A 21,931-nucleotide genomic window follows, 5' to 3' on the forward strand; every position below is an offset into this window, starting at 1 on the left:
AAAGGTTGACAAATACGGGAAATACACCAAAATAACAGTTTTACAATTTTTGTCTGTTTGTTTGTTTCGGCTAATCTCTGAAATGGCTGGACCGATTTTGATGGGAGTTTTTTTGGCATTTATCTGATGTAATAAGGAGTAACTTAGGCTACTTTGATTTTAGAAAAATAAAATCTACGCGGACGAAGTCGCGGGAACAGCTAGTAACGTATCCATAAAAAAAGAAACATATGCAAGAGTTACGATATAGTAAAGTCGAATATTCAGGATATTAATACAGGACCATTCACACAACGCATTTAGTCCCAAGCTAAGCAGAGCTTCTATTATGGGTACTAGACAACTGATATAAACAAATGGATATATTTTTTTGTAAATAAATACATATTACATGAAAAAAAATTGCCTGTTGATTAAAAAGGTTTGCTCACACCTGATTCAGACAATTGCTTTGACTTAATACGGAAGATTCCCGTCTTTCGGGTGAAGACGTAATCGTCGAAAATCCCGTAAGTCTCCTGTAAGACTCCCGAAAGAAATCAGGACATGTCAAAGCGACGTAGTAAGCACAGTAACTTATTTAAAATCCCTTAGATAGAAAATATTAATAAAAAAATGGAAATATTTATCTTAGTGTAGCTCCGATGATATCAAACTGTTTTTTATATATTTAAAATACAAGTATATATAACTACGAGTACATTATATGATATCTATTGCGTAAATGGATTTTCCCCTTCCATATGTCGTGGACAGAACGTAGTAGTCGTATGCATTTTTAATCTTTATTCTCTACTTTTGTACACCTACTTACGTTACTTACATAGATTTTTTTTTGTACACGTTTTGTTTATAGTTAAACAATTCAAATAATATTAAACATCAAACAAATAAAAACGACATAGTGCGGTAACAAAATAAATTTAAGTCCTTATTAAATGCATGCTGATGAAACAATTATCAATTCTAAGTAGTTAGATAATAATTTGTATGTTATGATAATAAATAATTGAATTAAATTAATTTATTTGCAGAAAATAGTTGATAGAATACAAAATTATAATGGCAACATTATAACAAAATGTATAGAACAGCTGAGTATATTATGAAATTATGATTTTATGAATGAATCGACAAATTTATGAAAATGTCAGTTCTGGCCACGACATATATCTCCGCCAATAACTTTATAACTTGACAGTTTTATTGAATAATATTGTTTCTAGTAACTTCTGTTTCCCGGAAATTTATTTAAATTTCTAATCTTTGCTAATAAATATGATACTGAGTATATTATTTTGTTTGTTACGCCTTGACTATACCAATCGTGATAAAATTTGGTACATACGTAGTATTTCGTAGGAGAAAGGCTTATTCAACTTTTCATCCCAGTTTTTGGTTCGGCCATGGGAATATTAATATAATTCATGATACGATATATTTGAATTAAATATTTTATTTTCTTACTGTACATACTCGTATATTTTTTATACGGATTTCACATTTGAAGATATATTTCGATAGCTTTCAATAAAACAATCATCAAAATCAGATAATTCTGTAAAGATACATGCGTCATTATCTATCTGAAGCGGCAATCATATAAATATTATATATTATCTCATATTTTTACATTCTTATTTGTTATTTTAGTAACCGACTTGAAAAAGGTATAAGCATCTATGTAATTATTATTAAAAAAAAATTATTTTGATTATTTTTGTTCTAGTTTTGATTTATTTTAATCATTTTTTTTATAATAATATATCAAATATAGTGTTGATTATTTTTGTTCTAGTTTTGATTTATTTTAGATAACTAAGTTAGACTATACATATATAAAATTAAGTATATAATATTATATATAATATATACATATATAATATTAAAGACAAACAATATTAATTTATTCTCAATTTGACCACAGACTTTAAAAATAAACAAAAATGTATAAATGCGTGTATGTGTCAAATACGTGGTACTGTGTGTAATGTTTTTTTTTTTATTAATTTAATGTATTTTTTATGCATAATTTTGAAACAAAATATTAGCATTCTGCTTTTCTTCTCTATATAAACTATAAGTGTGCGAAATTTGATACACCTTCGTCTGCGCAATTTTCTTAAAAAGGTGTACAAAGTTTATGCTTTTATAGATTTATATAAATAACAAGCTTTTGCCCGTGGCTTCGCTCGCATAGTAGTATTATTATTAAGGTGTAGGTGTAGTTTTTGCGGCTTTACTTTTGTTTAGCGTGTGTAAAAAATAGGGGATGCCTATGTCATAGTAGCTTTATGCATGCAGTCTCAGCCCGATCGGTTTAAAATTGACAAAGTTTCATACAAACTTTCATCCCCTATTTTATCTCCTTGGGGGTAGAGTTAATCAAAATCCTTTCTTAGCGGATGCCTACATCATAACATCTACTTGCATGCCACATTTCAGCCCGATCCGTCCAGTGGTTTGGGCTGTGCGTTAATAGATCACTACAGCAGTCACCTTTGAGTTATATATGTTTAGATAAAATGTGCGTATCTTGTAACAGCAATAGGTAATATTTACATAAACATATTGTACCTAAGTACATTTAAGTTGTTCATTGTACACGCGTGACTTTAGTAAAACTTGTCTTTAAAGAACACCAAGGACAAACATATACGGTTATATAATATACCTACAAGTCATAGATGTTATTACAGTTTTTTTCCTCTACTTTTTATACCTATATAATTTTAATGGTGTTATTACACTTACAAAAGGTAACAAAGCCCAATCGGAAAATTTTCTGGTAGAAAATTATAATTATTGTAATAATTTGCAAAGTATAAATTTAATTTGAAAAGGTACTATAATAAACTTAGTAGGAATAAAATATCTGACATTCCGTTGTTGGTTTATGCTGGCAGGGCAGTAGTGGAGGACGAAAAGAGCATGAGGTCAGGTCAGTTAGTCCAACGTGGTGAATTCACCATGAATTTATCACGATAGTTTCCAAGGGGAACTGTGTGGAGGTCAACTTGACATGGTACATGCTAGCAATAAGGTTATTAGTCCACATTACTAACAACTTTTTTAGTGAAGAGAAGTGGTCTCTTCACTAAAAAAATATTCACGATAGTGTAACGTCATTAGGCAATAATTTTTAATAACTTTTGCATATAAAATACAATCTATGAATGTCTATTGTCTATGGTTTAAGTAATTTTAACCTTGTGAACACGCGAGGAAGTTTATTTTGCTAGAAATTTTTTATGCGTCTTTTTTTACTAAAAACAACTCAAAGACTAAATGTGTGTGTCTAACGCATGGTATTGTGTGATATTTTTTTATTAATTTAATGTATTTTTTACTACATGATGTAGACAAATTAACTTCACCGTATAAACAGTAACTGTGCCAAATTTCAATTAAATTAATGTAATTGATTAATAGTTTATTACTATTAATTAATTGAAGTGATATTTTTTAAATAGGTGTACAACAGACTTTTTTCTTCCCGAATGTATATATTGATACGTGAAGCAAAAACTTTGTATCCTTTTTTACGCCGTCGGATGAGTACGAAATTTCGAACTCTTATAATTTATATAGAGAAGGAGTGCAGAATGCTAATATATTTTATTTTAATGCCTAAAAATGCAATTTATATTTTCCTTATACGAACTAAAGAGTTATTAACAAAATAAATTCATTTAATAGAGAATGGCAACACTGTCCACACAGCAAGCAAAATTGCCAGTATACGACATCGTTTATATAATGTATATGTTAATAAATAAATCAATTAGGTTACATATTCACAATAAAAAACTATTACTACGCAATAATCTGTATTTAGCAGACAGCTGCATAGCCTTTGACAATAGTACCTTAATATTGTTCAAACTTATAATTTAAATTAATTATGGTAGAATTTCGACCACAATTATATACAAAATATATAATAATAATATATATTAGGATACATTGGCTTCATGTATATATTTACACACATACATATATATGGCCGCCCCAACATAGTAAAACAATTAAAAAACAATATACTAGTAAGGAATATTTGCAAGGACAAAAAGGACTACACTCAGCATATTGCTGCAGCCTAAATTTCAGCGGAGGCCAAAAGATAAATAATAGTTTATAAAATATAATTGTATTATGTATGAATCGACAGCACACGTTATATAACATATAAACCAGTGATCTATAAATACGTTTTCAATAGCAATTAACACGGACACCGAACAAAAATACAGATATCACTATAATCGTGGCAGATTTAAATTGAACATTGTTTATCGAAAACAAATTTCAGCGCGATCCGGACCGAAGCAAACGAGCTACCGATGGCTTATGTACGATTAATTTTGTATTAAAATTGAGCTACCGGTACATTATGTATGAGTAAATTTGTATTAAAAATAACTTGTATCTGTATAAAGCAAAGTAACAAGTACAATAAACTGATTGAACAGCAATATACCCCATCAGGTACGACACAATACTGATGGTGTGCAGTACTGATAGATAATCTCCCACGGTCACGTCAGGCGTATTTAATTGTCCGTGACATGACCACTATACTGTCCAATGAATGTTTAAATAATTTATGCGGTGTGGAAACTAATCCCCAAACATTAATGTCATCCTTATTATACATATTTTTAGGGTTCCGGTTCAAAAATATTGTGATTAGATTTTAAAATTTCTCAATTTTTCTTTTTTTTTGTTAAGTTCAATAGCAGTCGTGAAAAATTGAAAATTGATGGTTATGTTGTCAAATGTCAAATTCACAACAACATTGAGAGTGGGGGAAGGGGTTTGTTTGTCACGTCGACTGATGACTCCAATGCTAGGAAGGGATCATGTCAGGTTGATCACCACATAATATTATCGTTACTGTGATCACCACGCAGTATCTTCTGGAAACTATCGTGATAAATTCCTGGTGAATTTGCCACAATGTGCTAACTGACCTGATCTTATGTTCATTTTATTATCCTCCACTGGTATACCGTTAGCGCATACCGCAATTCCATTATAATTAATTAAGATAACACCTTGAGAGTGGGGGAAGGGGAATGTGCATTAACCCCATTGCTAGAATTACACCATACCAGGTTAACCTCCACGCTATTGCCCCCTAAAAACCATTGCGTTATATTTCTGGTAATTTGCTAAGATGGGCTAACTGACGTGACCTCATGTTCATCTTGTCATTTTCCACTGGTGTCCCGCCAGCGAAAAAAAGGTAGAAAAATATGTATTCAGTATTTTTTAAAAATAGATGTTGGCCGATTCTCAGACCTCCTCAATACGCTCACAAAATTTCATGAGAATCGGTCAAGCCGTTTCGGAGGAGTATGGGAACGAAAACTGTGACACGAGAATTTTATATATAAGATTATAGAAATTCATTGTCAGTTCAGGACCAGTTTCAGTAATAAAATCAAATCAAACAAGCATAAACACGATTTGTTTGTTCATCTTATTGTGTTGTTTACAAGTTATATTAGGTCGGATTATTTATGATTATTATTTATCTCTTCAGAAAAAGAATTTCTGGCGAAAAACGTACTCTCGTATTTCACTAAATGGCAACAATAATAGTAAAGAAGGATTTACTTTTTCAGGATCATAACATATTTACAATCTCAGTATCTGTTGAATACAAAATTCGTAGATTAAATATTTTATATCCAGTACAGACGTACTTGAGACTACATGCCTATTACCACAGATAAGATAATATTAGATATAAGCTGCGTGTTAAGTATGATCATAGAGGCTGCATTTATATTTTGGTTTGTTGTATATAAAATAAATAAATAAAAGTAGTATATATTGAAATAAAAGTAAATTGCAAACATAAATAGTATGTAGAATTTTGCCATTTTGTCGTCTTATAGTTTTCCCGCGCAAACGTAATGGGCCACAGATGCAGAATATTGCACAGCCGCAGTAGGATGACGAGCGTGTCATGGCTGTATGCGCGATGTTAATACTGGTACACTGCGTATTTTTTGCCGCCATTTTATGATTTTCGCATGGGATTAGGTTACTTAACAATACCAAATACTTTTAAGAATATTTATTGTAACATCTGTTTTTAGGGATAATAATATAATAATACAAATAAATCTAATTTAAAGCATTTTATTTATTGTATTTATTTTTTACTCTACCACTCATTCATAATTCAGATGAAGGCGTAATGAAACTTGCCTGTTGCACTTAAACAAGTAATCAATTTTACGATTCTAAGTTAAGCTACTGAATGGGACAAATTTATAACAGTCATATTATATATAGAAAATAAATCAGTCGTAGTGATCTACAGAATAAAGATCTATTTTTTTGTTCTGTGTTAATGATTAGTAGAATAATCCCTACAAAGAATGTGGAACCAGACTGCGCTAAGGATACTTAGGTATTGCGTGGAAGATGACATATCGTGATGATTCACCAGGAATTTCATACTAAGGAATTAAGTCTCTTGGTGGGCTAGTCGCGTAGCACACCGCTTTACTTCCGATGGTCACGAGTTCGATTCCTCGCAGTTCTTGCACAGTGCAAACATTTATATTCATGAATATGATTGTTTGTATCGATCTGGGTGTTTTCTATGTATATTATGTATGTATTTAAAAAAAAATGAGTATTTATATCTACTAATAATAATATAATATAAATACTAATTGTCCAGGATTTTTTTTTACCTTTCAAACCTAACTCTACATTTTTATGTGACATATATATATATATATAGCATGTTTGAATTACCTTGACTTTCCATTATAATAATTGCAATCACGAATATAATCCTACAATGCAATTTAAACAAACTGCCCCGCAGTAAAATACAATGACGTGCGGAATAATTATATATTTAAACATTTTATCATAATTGGTTTATTTTTGATCAGATAGGCCACACACATCCGATGAGAAATAGCATTAGCAGTATATAGATATGATAGAACTTAAAAAATATAATGTGGATAGAAAACGTAAGTGACTTTAAGTACAACTGTATGTCTTTGTTGTCTCTTTACATTATCATATAGTTAGAGAAAATCTTTACAAAATCCTTTGTGATATTTATATAGTATATTTTTATCGGTATCTTGATGTACAAGATATTCATTACAGGGGTCTAGGCTCCGAATATGATTTTGTTCCATTCGGTCGAGACCCCTGGTCCGTGGGGTTCTAGCGCTATAAGGCTTTTTATGGTAATAGCAAAAAGGTTAGTCAACATCACAATCACAATCTCTTAAACACATGTTCTCGCATGAGTCAGCATAATCGACCAAGAAAAAAGATATCTCACGTAACTAATTCAAATTCAAAAATCATTTATTCATATAGTAAGTACATGTTAGCTGCTTATGAACGTCAAATTTTTTACATTATAATTTTAATTTTTTCTTATCGTCCAGTTCAGTATATAGATCCAATTGAGAATAACTGGCAAGAAACTCAATTGAATATTTTTTTAGAAGCCAGTTTATTTACAATGTATATTTATATAGGTGTCTATGTCTAACGTTAAATGAAATTCCCGTGCATGAACAACTATTGCCATACACGTGCGTCATTCAAGTAATCGTTGAGTGAGTAATAGACTTTGCTCAGTAAATATGATTTAACAGATGTTTTGAGGGTTAGTGGGTAGGTGATTTTTATTTATTTAAGGGTAATTCTAGTATATCCTTTGGTATCTTATTGTAATTTTTTATACCTATTCCCAAAAGTACTGACGTCAAATTATGTCAAATGGCTTGACTATTAGCGAGATGCTAAATCTGCAATGCTCATTACTAGGAGTCGTGACCTCCTTCAAATAAATTGATAATCGACCGCTTTCTGTATCTGTCGCACGGGATTGTGAACCTTGGGCATAATGGTCTCAGATGGGATAGACTTACGTGAGTCTATCCAACGCGATCGAGTCACGTTTTGCTCATCAATTTCCATCTATATTCACTGTGATCTCAAGTTTTTTCTTAATCTAGTCTCTTTTTTATACCGTTCTGCGATATTATGTGAATGTGTGAATGGTAAACAAGTTGACAGCATACTTAGTGTGTTTACCTTTTAATATATATTGCACACGTATAAACTTGCTCTCGTGACCAAGACTTGTAACAGAGTCGAAATATCGGGCGCTCATTTACAATATCATCATGATAAATATGTCGTTTATATAAAAAACAACCATCGAGGAGAAGGGGATTGTTAGTAATATGAATGAATAACTTCATTGCTAGTAATGTACCATGTCAGGTTGACCTCCACGCGGTTCCTCCTGGAAACCATCGTGATAAATACATGGTCACCTGGTCATATGTCACGATGGGCTAACTGACCTGACCTCATTGCTCATCTTACCACACGCCAGCGTAAACCGTAAGCGCAGGCGGTAAAAAAATAAACAACCATGATAAAAGTTTAAAATAGTGCTTTTTTATCGCTTGGAATAAACTTCATCAGACCGTTTCCTCGTCAGTGGAATAACAAGGGGTGTATGGAATTCTTAACCCATAAAAAACCGCTATCAGTACCTACGAGCGCTATTGCTAGATTTATAAGATCGCGTTAGCATTCTACTCAAGTGACATCGGCGACATCGGCCTGCCCTATCTGCCTTACACTATTGTAGGGCAGGCCCATCTCGTTGTTAGGGCGACCTACAGGCGTTTACTTTCCGCTAACTATATAAACAGAACCAGAAATATATTAATTTTTATTTATTGTAATAATATATTTGTGGTGCTGTTATTTATTCAGTTTATTTGTTAGTTATAGATAAATTGGAAGTTTGTATATGTATAATTAGTAAAAATCACGGGATCTTACAACGTTTTTTATTGATGTCCCGATATTTATTTATTAAAGTTAGTAATTCATTTTATGGTAATTGCGTAAGATTCTATAATAAACTGCCAGAGTCTACGCTAAATCTTACAGAGAGGCAATTCAAATCTTATATTAAACAAATGTTATGTAAAAAAGCCTATTATAAGATAGATGAATTTATAGATGATAGCAATATATAGCAAGAATAAGTTTATTTGCGGACAACGTTATAATTTTAATTTTCATACTGCTTTCTTGATATATGATAGCGTAGCGGCTTTTGTATTGATTGCCGCATGCATCCTTATGTAAAGTGCGAATACTGTAACTACCATATAGTAATTTTTGTAGCTGTGACGTGGTCGTGTGGAATGAGTAGTCATGCTCACTAAAATGTCCAGACATGTGGCGGCGTGGTGGGCCGGGTCAATGGGCTCCCTAAAATATGGTCGAGCGCAGTGATGGCTGGCTCATCCGTCATACTCGTGAACGAGTGCTGCTTGTAGGGACTGGTCTGCTCTTATCACTACGACTGATTTAATCTTATTGCATGATTATATTTGACCCAAAAAATTAGTGCTTGTTGGTGGTTTGTATTCACACGTTTCGACTTGTAAATGTAAACTTACAAGGATTATTTAAAAGAGCAACACACAAGTTTCTTGCTCGTTCTTCTTGTGATGAGACAGCTTTCCGAACGAGTGGTAGATAAAAAACAAATTGTTATGACTATTCAAAAGTGCTTAAATTAAGTTTATTTGAATAAATGATTTTCTATTCTATTCTATTCTATTCTATTCTATTTCGGCAGTATATATATAATGACCACGTCAAATTTAAAACTTGCATATTATGTGTATAAATGTGCCACTCACTAATTTCTTAGTTTGCCTTATGGTTGACGAGTAGCGAATGCCCTTAGGTGTTAAGTTCGCTATATGTATCGTACATTTATATATTATACTAGCTGTACTTCTAGCGACTTCGTCCGCGTGGAACTTAACTTTATTTTTCTAAAATAAAACTAGCCTAAATTACTCCTTATTACATTAGCTACCTGCCAATAAAAGTCCCGTCAAAATCGGTGCAGCCATTTCAGAGATTAGCCGGAACAAACAAATAGACAGACAGACAGACAAAAATTGTAAAAAATGTTATTTTGGTGTATGTATCATATTTATATTTATATGCATGTAGTAAAAAAAGGTTCTTTCAATATTACAAACATACACTCCAATTTTATTTATATGTATAGATTTGTGCATAAAAGTTTGAATAAATATCATGTTATTAGATCACGGCTGTGGTATCAGTGTAATGTTGCTATTCCAGAGGAATAAAATATCATGCCTCTATACCCTGGAATTTGACAGCATAGGAGACGTTTACGTGTCATAACTATGAAATGACGCTATGAAAAGAGATTTTACTTAAAACTTTATTGACAATAAAATAACCAGTCTTTATTGTTATAGGCGATTTTATTGTTGATACATCTAATAAAACCTTTATAAAATTTCTTACACGTCGCCAACTATTGTAGTTTAACCTAAACAAATATTTTGCCTTGATTACTATATAATTGCGTATTAAACAATGACACACTTTAATATTTTTTTTGTAATTCTTTCTATACTAATAACTAACTAACTAATAAATAAAATAGAAGTGTCTGTTTGTAATTTTAAATCAACGGCTTTTTAATATGCGTATAAAAGTCGTACTTACAAAAAAAATAATTTCGTCTGTTTGTTTGATCTTATAGATCTCTGAAACTACTGATTTTGTCAAGACTTTCACTCGCAGATAGCTAATGTTCTAAAGAATAAGTCACTCTACTTTTATTTTAGAATTGTAATTTATTAGTAAATAAAAAAAATTAAAATCCGCGCAGATGAAACCGTGGGTAAAGGCCAGTATATAATATAAATAGAAAATCTATATTAGCAGTCAAATCTATATCTACAAACAGATTTACTCGAGAATACAATTTTCTATTTTTTGCGGGGATCAAATCCCCGAGCATCAGAAATAAGGACTTCAGTCGCCAAATCACCGAGGTCGGCAGATTATGTTTCTAATTTTAACATTTTATATATAATAATGTAAATTTAGATACTGAGTAAGCTCGAAGATAATAAGAGATGATTATATAAGGATTTTTTTTTACTTATTTATATATATTTAGTGCACATAATACAAAAGTACATGTTAGACTTAGTACATTGCTGCATTGTCTACCAGGCAACCATGAGTGGTGCAGAGAATAATTGTTGGCGGTTCAAATATAGTACATTTATTTTTCGAATTACTGTAATGCTGTTGGCCGCAGCTGGCCTTTACAGCTTCACCGGACGATATGGGGCGAGTGCAGATGGCACTCCAAACTCGCGGAAGGACTTATGGAGCGGCTGAAGGCCAACTCCCGCCTGACAGATACGACTTTAGTCTGAGGGCACCGCTATGGGTTCGAACCTAAGTTCAGGTCTTCGTAATTTCGATCCTCGTTTGAATTGGACGGGGGATCGATCGGAGGGGGGAATATAAATTAATGATATAATAGACAATATATATATATATATAACGCTGCTGCCGCTCCTCTGGTCGATGAACCCCTTCTGGTGGTGTTATTCTTACGGTTACACCGCAGGCACTCCATTGTACTTATACTGTATATGTATGGATAGCACACCTATAGACATATAAAAATGTAAATTTAGATGGCCTCGGTGATCTTGCCGATGGTAGCAGGTTCGATTCCTCGCACGACACATTTGTATTCATGAGTATGATTGTTTGTATCGGTCTGGGTGATTTCTATGTATAATATGTATGCATTTACGAAAAAAATATGTCTATGTATTTGTATCAGTTATTTAGTACCCATAACACAAGCTTTAGTTAGCTTAACTTGGGTCTAGATGGCGCTGTGTGAATTGTCCTCAGATTACTATTATTAACTACTAGATAAAGCTTGTGGTATGGACCACAAGCTTTGTCTAGCTTAACTTAGGACTAGATGGCGGTGTGTGAATTGTCCTGAGATTATTATTAAATTTTCTTGCAGTATGTACGTAAAGGAAATAAATATTCGTTCGTATGAGACCTTGTAATCGTAAAGTATAGATAGATGTGAGTATTTTTAATCTGCGGCCAGGTACCTACTCGTCTCGATTTACCGTTCAGCAGTTTAATTAAACCAAATAAAACCTACTTCGGTGCTAAGTCAGCTCGTGACCACTAGTGCAATCCAGTCGAGTCGTCGAGAGAGGTATATACTTTATGTGCTATAAAATTCGAGTTGATTAAGTACGAGTATATAAATAACTAGCTGTGCCCACGGTTTCTTTCACCCGCATGAATTTTATAGCCTATGTATTATTCTGATGTAATAAGTTATATTACAGTAAAGTTTCACCAAAATTCGTTCAGTAGTGTTTGCGTGAATGAGTAACAAATATGTATCTATGAATAACTAGCTGTACCCATGGTTTCTTTCACCCGCATGAATTTTAACGCCTATGTGTTATTCTGATGTATAAGCTATATTACAGTAAAGTTTCACCAAAATTCGTTCAGTAATGTTTGCGTGAATGAGTAACAAATATGTATCTATGAATAACTAGCTGTGCCCACGGTTTCTTTCCTCCGCATTTTATAGCCTATGTGTTAAGCTATATTACTGTAAAATTTCATCAAAATCCTTCAGTAGTTTTTGTGTAAAAGAGTAACAAACTTCCATCGATCCATACTCATAAACTTTTGCGTTTATAACACTAGTAAGATGGGTACAAAACTGAAAGTCAAATATAACCTGATCACATTTAGTGTATTTATCTTCTTGGCGACCTCGGTGATCTAGCGGTCTACCGCTTTACTTTCGTATGGTCGCAGGCGCCGGTTCGATTCCTCGCACGGTGCAATTATTTGTATTCATAGTTACGATATGTATTGGGCTGGGTGTTTTGTAATACTTTTGGAATATTATGTATGGACGTGCAGAAAAATGTATCGGAAGTATTTATATCAGTTATCTAGTACCCACAACACAAGCTCTATTCAGCTTAGTTTAAATTAATAAAATTTTTGCTATTATAATTTGGATACATAACCAGATAACCGATTCCGTGCAAACAATGCTAAAATATGATTGCACAGACTCATACAGCAAATATTTTGTTCTCAGTGACTTAAGCCTCTTTCTACATACTTTGATATTTTAAATAGTTATCAATTTATAAAGAATGCTAGCTCGTAGCTGCCTCGCCTGCCCGCCCTGGCTTCGCACGGGTGTACAGATTTTCATGCCATGCCGGGCCTCTTGAATCACTCTATCTATTACTAAAAGCATCATTAAAATCCGTCCGGTAGTTTAAAAGATCTAAGCGAATAGACAGCGGAAGTGACCTAATTTTATACTAAAGATACAGTAAGTTTGCTGTTTTAATGAATAGTTTATGTATAAGATTTATTTGTCAAAACTTATAATTAATTACATTAATAATTACATGGTAAATTCATAATATACAATAAAAAAAATATAAAAAAAAACCTAAAAGTTAATTGCTAAGACTGTCCCTCATCGTATCTGGCTTAAAGGTTCCCATAACGCTCGCAGCATTTCCACGTTGAATTGCTAGGGAAATCCTTTGCGCCAGATACAATCCGGAACGTCGATCATGGCCTCTGTCGACAATACGCCGCCCTAACTCGTTTATAAATACTTTTGCCTCCGCCCCCCACATCCCTGTAGTTCCGAAAGCCACCGGTACGAATAAGTACGTCGTCTCCAAGACCCCGTACTTGACGTGTTTCAGCCTGGCTGCGGACTCCGCTGCTGAACCCACCTGACTAATGGAGTTTATGTATAATATATAGTTGTTTTAATATATAGTTTATATTTCTCAGTTAACTATTCCGCCCAAAACATGTAACGATAAGTAATTGACAAAATGTTTACAACTTTCTCGGAAGTACGGGCAATTAATTGATAAAGTTTTATTGCAATGCAATGAACGAGTAAATAAATACGAATAAATAAGCCAACATTTATTTTTTATCTATACTAATATTACAAAGAGGTATGGTTTGTATGTTTGTTTGTTCGGGGCAATCTCCGGTACTGCTGAACCGAATTTGAAAATTCTTTCACAGTTTTCAAATCAAATCATATTTATTCATGTAAGTCCATTATAGACTCTTATGATATGTGAAATCTACCGCCAGTTCAGAATGGTAGTTGGAAGAACTGACAAGAAACTCAGCCCGTATTCTTTTAAAATATGGTTGTACATGTTCATAATAATACAGATTTATTTTTAAATTTAAATTTGGGAGAATAGCTATATAACATCGCACCAATAGCGCAGCAGTAATAAAAAAATTGGCAAAAACAATTATTTTGAGTGCTACAGCTGCGTGTACTGCAGAAACGGTTAATGTTACGCAAAAATGACGGAATTGTTTTGTTCAAATTCTAAAAAAAGGTAAAGGTAATCAAATTTCTTCTAAAATAATGCATTATTTGCGTAGGTGTTTTATAGAGCCTGTGCAAAGCCGGGACGAGTTACTCGTATTAGATATGCAGTAACGTATTATTACCCCGAGTGCCGTTCATATTAGTAGATATTTGCTTATGTGATTTCGGTTAAATTACACTCCCGCTATTCGTGAGAAAACATGAAAAATCTCCGACTCTAATACCTCTTCAAAGGAAGTTAAGATAAATAAATGATTTTGTTGGATTTCTCCTAAATCAAAATTCAATTCGCTATATCTTGAATGAGATATTTTTCCTGTTTACGAATTAATATTCTGCATATTTCTGTCATGTTTTAGTCGTGGGGTAATGTTGAGATGGGTCCTTATATGTACATACATCAATGCACTGGTTTTTTTTTCTCTTCCTATCTGCAATCAGTCCCAGAACTATGAGCAGATTTTTTGCATGTGGGATCTACGAATAGGGTGTCCACCCCAGCGGGAGAATCTACTCCTTAAGCATACTGCAAACATTACACAATGTCGCTTATTTTTAGTCGCTTGGGGTAAAGTATTTGTAGTAATTTAACAGCCAGTTGATTTGGGTGGTTACATAGTCGCTTTTTATATTTTTCTTTACAATTGAGGATCTCCTCCTTTACTGTCAGTACGCCAAGTTCCTTGTGAATTTCGTTGTTGGTGATGTACCAAGGGACACCCGATACTGTTCTCAGTATAATATTTTGGGCCCTTTCAATGATGTTGATATTTGATTTTGACGCACTTCCCCAAAGTTGAAAGCCGTATGTCCATACAGGTTTTAGAATGGACTTATAAATCAGTAGTTTATTGTCAATAGACAGTTTTGTATTTCGACCCATAAGCCAGTAAAGGTTTTTAAAGCGAATCATTAAGCATTCATCAATGCACTGTGACGCAATAACGATTTACGATACTCAACAGTGGATAACCTGCATTTTACTTTATTATCAGGGTTTACGGACCAGAACAGACTATTTCCTTTTTACAAAATTACAATAGTATATGCTGGTGGTCACTCTATTCTCCCAAATTTGAATTTAAAAATGAATCTGTATTTTCGTAAATATGTACAAGCTCGTTTAAATAGTATAAGAGCTGAGTATCTCGTCAGTTCTTCTCAACTCGAAAGCAGATGTATGTGTGACTGTAGATTTGACGTTATCATTAGAGTCTGTAATATACAGACATGAAATAAGATGTTTTGATTTTTTAATATTTAATATTATTTGTTTTTTATTTAATTTCTTTGTTCTTTTTTTATGTTACGATTTTATCTCCATATTAATGCATTTTTTTATTACAATATAATAATTTATATTCTGCTGTGAGCATCACCATTGTTGTATTGTGTGTTGTAAAAAATATTATTCTATTCTATTCCATTTCATTATTCTTATACTGTAGATACAAATATAGTAAATATGATAGCAGATTTTGTTATAAGGATAACAATGTTGCAAATACTGAACAGATTTGAGAATTCCTTCAGTGTTTGAAAGTTCCATTATTCCAGAGTGAGTTTATGTTTCGTTAATATATGTATCTTACCATCGCGCTATAAAAGAATAGGGCCATCACACATTTAGGAGAATTTTGAGAGTGTCTAATACTGTGACAAGGGGTGAACGGAGACTTAACTTTTGTGACATCGCTTTCTAAATCTAATCTAATAAATATATAATAAGCATAATACGTGAAGAAAAAAATTTGTACTCCTTTTTTAGAAAATTGTACATATGGAGGAGTACGGAATTTCGTACAATTATTATTTATATAGTATTCTATATGTGCAGAATTTATTACATAATATTTATTTAAATATAAGTGTAATATTTATGGCCAAAATAAATTCTTATTCAATTAAATGAAACAAATTAATCACTTAGGTAAATTCAGGAGTGTGTGTGTTCTTTAACGCAAATAAGTTTTATCTATCTATCTATCTATGGAGTTCATAGAGTTCATTTTGAAAACAATCGGATGTAACGTGTACTTAGTATTACCGGTGTAATATTTTTGGCTAAATAAATTCTTATTTGGTTAAATCAAACAAATTAATCACTTAGGTAAATTAAGGAGTGTGTGTGTTCTTTAACGCAAATAAGTTTTATCTGTCTATCTATCTATCTAAGAAGTTCGTAGGGTTCATTTTCAAATCAATCAACCTACTTGTACTTAGTTTTACCGGTGTCTTATATTTGGCCAAATTAATTCTTATTCAAGTAAATAAAAAAAAATTATCACTAACGTGAATTTGGGAGTGTGTGCATGCCTGTGTTCTTTAACGCAAATAAGTTTTATCTATCTATCTAAGGAGTTCGTAGGGTTCATTTTCAAATCAATCAACCTACTTGTACTTAGTTTTACCAGTGTAATATTTTTGGCAAAATAATTTCTTATTCGGTTAAATCAAACAAATTAATCATTTAGGTAAATTAAGAAGTGTGTGTGTTCTTTAAAGCAAATAAGTTTTATCTATCTATCTAAGGAGTTCGTAGGGTTCATTTTCAAATCAATCAACCTACTTGTACTTAGTTTTACCGGTGTAAATTCCGTCGTGAGCTACGCACGTGATACACATTGTAAAGATACTCGTTGCCTCCTTATTATTCCAATGTGGTTTATATGACAATTATAGACCAGGGGCCCGCCACGCTTTTGTGTTACCTTGCTGCAAATCTTTGAAATTGTACTTATTATTGTCTGTTTTAAATTATAGATTACTTTTTCTGATTTGTGCGACTACGTGGTCTTTCCTTTATATCTATTATTTTATTCTAGACTCGATCGAGTTAAGTTAGATTGCTATGTTTTTAATTATTTTTCACATTTAGGAAAAAGGCAAGTAATAATAGTTTTTTTTTGTTATGTTTTATTGACTCTTTATTGTGTTAGTAATAAATTATAAAGAACATTAATTTAAGTAATAAGTGAAAAAGGCATAGTTGTTAGTTTTAAGTTTTTTTTTGAATAAATATATAACCCTTAATAATTAAGACTGCTCCATCTAGTCCCACGTTAAGCAGAGCTTGTATTATGTACGGATACTAGATAACTGATATAAATACTTAGATTTTTTTGTAAATATATACATAATATGTATACAACACACCCAGATCGACACCAACAATCATACTCATGAATACAAATGTTTGCTCCGTGCGGGGAATCGAACCTGCGACCGATGAATTAAAGTGGTGTGCTAAACCGCTAGACCATTGAGGTCGTCAAATAGTAATATTAAATATAGTATTTTTGTATGTAGGTATACTATTGTTTTCTATGATTTGTGGAGAGTAGGTTAAAATGTCTTTGTGTTTGTATTGTAAATTAACATAAATTCAATGTATGATTGTGTACATGACCTTACACAAAATTGTTATTGTTAGATTACCCATGACATCTTCCACTTTGGTCACGTGATTTGTCTGCCATGTTGGGTTGCATTGTGTATCTACTATTATGTCCAATTTCATTATCAAAGGTAATATTAAAAATAATGTAACAAATATAACAATTCTATAATAATACTAGCTGTCCCGGCAAACATTGTTTTGCCTTAAAATAAAAAAAAATAATTTAGGGGTGGACTACCCCTAACATTTAGGGGGATGAATAATAGATGTTGGCCGATTCTCAGACCTACTCAATACGCTTACAAAATTTCATGAGAATCGGTCAAGCCGTTTCGGAGGAGTATGGGAACGAAAACTGTGACACGAGAATTTTGTATATAAGATAAAATTGAAATGTTTGTTTGTCTGGTCGAATGTGCTTTATCTCAGAAACTACTAGTTTGATATGATAATATATTTGTTGGATACCCAATTTATCGTAAAAGGATAGTGGCTGTATGATGTTATGTATGTATGTATGTATGATATACCTGGCTAATGTCCCTATACGACCATAGTAGAGCATCAGTGAAAAATTAAACGGCCAATATATAATCTATTCATAAAACGCTTTATGATGACATTTATTACTAGTATGTTAGAATATTATCTGATTTGATACATACAGAATTAGGAATATATTTTTAGAAATCTAAAAATGTCAGACATAACAAATGGGAGCACAATGAAATGAAGAGACAATCGATGGAATATCTGTCGATCTGTCATTATTAAACCATTACGATATTACATAATTTATATATCATATCATTTGATTGTATCATGAAATGTAACAGGAAAATTACATTGTTGGTATTGACCTTTTGAGAACCCAAAATCAAATTGGTATGTAACGGTCTAGTGGTTCAAAACTGCGCCTCATAAAATGTAGAGGTTGCGATTTCAAATCTTATATATTCCTATATATATATTCTTATATATTCCACGCATAGCGGGCTAGAATTTAATAATGTTCAGAATAGGCTTGAAATGAAATATAGAATAATATGAATAAAAATGACCTACTCATGTCTATAGCTATCATTTGAACTATAGATACGAAATGCGAACATTACAAATACCAAAAAACACTTTTGCCAAAACTAGATCTATGCACAACAAAAATCTGCAGATTCTGCTAAATTGAAGAGGAAAGACTACATCCTATGCCCACTTATGCCGATATTAAAACTAGTTTTTGTTTATTTAATGTGTATAACATTGCCTTCTATTTTGTATATATCTAGAATACACATAACATATATATATATATATTGTATAAGATAGAGGTTCGACCTAGTTTGGGGACTACAGACAATAGAAATAAAAAATTGTATTGCAGTAAATATATAAATGTTAATCTATATAAATAAATGAATATATATTATTAGGTCTATAAAATTGGATGTCTTACAGAGAACATAATCTTCCACAGATGAAATAAACTATTTAAGTAATACATCCTTATAGATGTAGACACAGTATGCATTGATTAATTTTTAAACATAAAAAAACAATTCTAAAATTAACATTATTTTCTTCAATTAAATCTATCGTATGGTTTTCGTATACCTACTATGCTACTTCTTTTCCCGCAGTATACGGTATATATATTTGACTAAAAATCTAGTCACCTTCTAGCATTATATTTTCGAGTGATTTTCTTGTTTTTTTTCTTTCAATACAGACAGCCCGTATTTTTCTGGTGAATACTTAACCTTTCACACGAATTGACGTAAATATTCTTCAAAATGTTTAAAATTTAAACATTACAGATGTGTTTGAAGGTTGTTAGATCGACTCTAGTCGGCATTACCAATCATCTGTCTATTTGTCACACATGTAGAGGAGGTGCAAGTCATATACTTACAATTATTAGCGAATAAATACTAATGAAAGTGGTACTACTCATAATATGTTGTAATAAGCAGTACTAATAATGTAATATATATTTTTTTTATTATTCCTGTAATTAACGGCCTCGGGGTTCTAGCGGTTTAACATATCACTTCATTTCCGATGGACGCTGGTTCTATTTCCTACATATATCATGCATGTATTTACAAAAATATGAATTTAAGTATTTCTGTCAGATCTCTAGTACATGACACCAGCTCTACATAGCTTTGGATTATTTGGCACTATGTCTACTATCTTGATATATTTTTATCTAAACTAATATTATAAAGAGGAAAAGTTTGTTTGTTTGTTTGTATTGAATAGGTTTCGAATCTATGTACTGGACCGATTTGAAAAATTCTTTCTTGATTAGGAAGCTACACTATCCCTAAGTGTCATAGGTTATATGATATTTTCAAAAAAAATTGGGATCTATACTAAAACTCTAATAATGTAACCCAAGGTGTAAAAAATACGTAACACCCCATGCGCTGCGAAAACTATAAGCCTTCCTTGACCTGGACCATCTAACAAAAATATTTTTTCATTTCGGGCCAGTAGTTCCTGAGATTAGCGCGATCAAACAAACAAACTTTCAGCTTTGTAATATTAATATAGTTATAATATACAATATAAATTTCGTCCTGGAGATCTTTGGGGGACGCCTTTGTTCACCAGTAGACGTCTTCCGGGCTGAAATGATGATGATGAATATACAATGCAATCAAAATACATACATATGTTGTAAATTAATTATGGAAAAAATATGTTTCTTTTACCGTTACATCCGTTACATACAGTCCGATACAGTCTTAATTAAGAAATTTACTGTATTTCGAGTGTTTCCCAGGTTAGTTAGATCCTCACGTGAATACAGCCGATATTGGATTTAGTATTAGAATATAATTCTAATTGAATATTAGAATTTACTAGGCACGGTTTAATTTGATTATTACCCGAGTTTGCTGAGATACGAGCATGTTAGGTTTTGTTAGAATACTAAAACACGTACCATTTAACGTTTTTCGCTTTTATAGCATTAGTATGGAATAAATCTGTTAAATTGTCTAAACCTATAAACATTTAAATCATTTCTGTATTGATACTTTATTGAAATGGGTTTAAGAATCCTTAGGATATAGGTTATTTGTTATCTCCAACGGTATCAGCTAATCTTTTATTTAACTAGTTATTTAAATAATAATAAATTCTAATTAAACATCTCAATCATCGTGATGACACAGTTTTCCAAATGCGGTAGATTAAAAAATAAATAAATATGATTATTCAAAAGTGCTTAAATTTAAATTTCTTCGAATAAAGAATTTTCTATTCTATTCTATTCTCGGAAATGTATATTCAGTATATTGCTATCTGTAATATTTTTAATAAACAAATTGTGTTCAGGTTATTACTAAATTGCCTTATGTTGTGCTTATAAAAATTGGTAATGTTATTAATAAAATTAAAATATTTTTTGTTACTGATAATATCAATGAAATTGACTGAAGTCAAATTGACATTATTTATTTACGTATGTACTTTTAGTGTATGTGATAAAGTTAGAAGTACCATTAGCCTAATGAAATTGAAATGATAATAAAATGGAGGAACTATTACATCGATTACTATTAAGTAATCTATGTATACTTTTATGATAATTAAAAGTAAAGTCAAATCGCTTCTCTCCATCCTAAGGTTAGAAGAAATCGCTTTACAGCGCTTGATAGCGATAATGCCGATATTCTTGGCTCTCATTACTGTATGTTTACATATATTTATATATTTGTACATAGTAGTGTATATAAATGTTTTTTTTTTCTATGAGGAGAAGAATAAAGAATTTTCATTAACTCTAATACTAAATTTACGCGAGCATAACCTCGTGTTGAATTTTGCAAGTAACTTGCAAATTTACATGACACAGTTACTTTATTGTGATTTTTCATTGTATACTTACTTTTACCTACGTGAATACATACATAATAAGATAAAAAAAGTCAATAATGAGTTTCTGTAATAATTTGCATAGTGAAAAAATAAACATTTAATAACGACTCCACTCTACTGTGGACAGAGATAGAAATTCGTTTGATCTATAGTTATTTGTTTCATATTCCTATTTCTGGACTGATTGGAAAGATATTTGATACATAATAGTCTGAATTCCAAGAACAGATATACGTGTATATATTTATTCGAAAACTATATATTTAATTTAATAGATACATTATTTGTGTAAGTATATATGTATT

Source organism: Achroia grisella, unplaced genomic scaffold (assembly GCF_030625045.1).
Source record: "Achroia grisella isolate CSIRO2021 unplaced genomic scaffold, CSIRO_AGI_Agris_v1 utg900, whole genome shotgun sequence".
NCBI classification, from domain to species: domain Eukaryota; kingdom Metazoa; phylum Arthropoda; class Insecta; order Lepidoptera; family Pyralidae; genus Achroia; species Achroia grisella.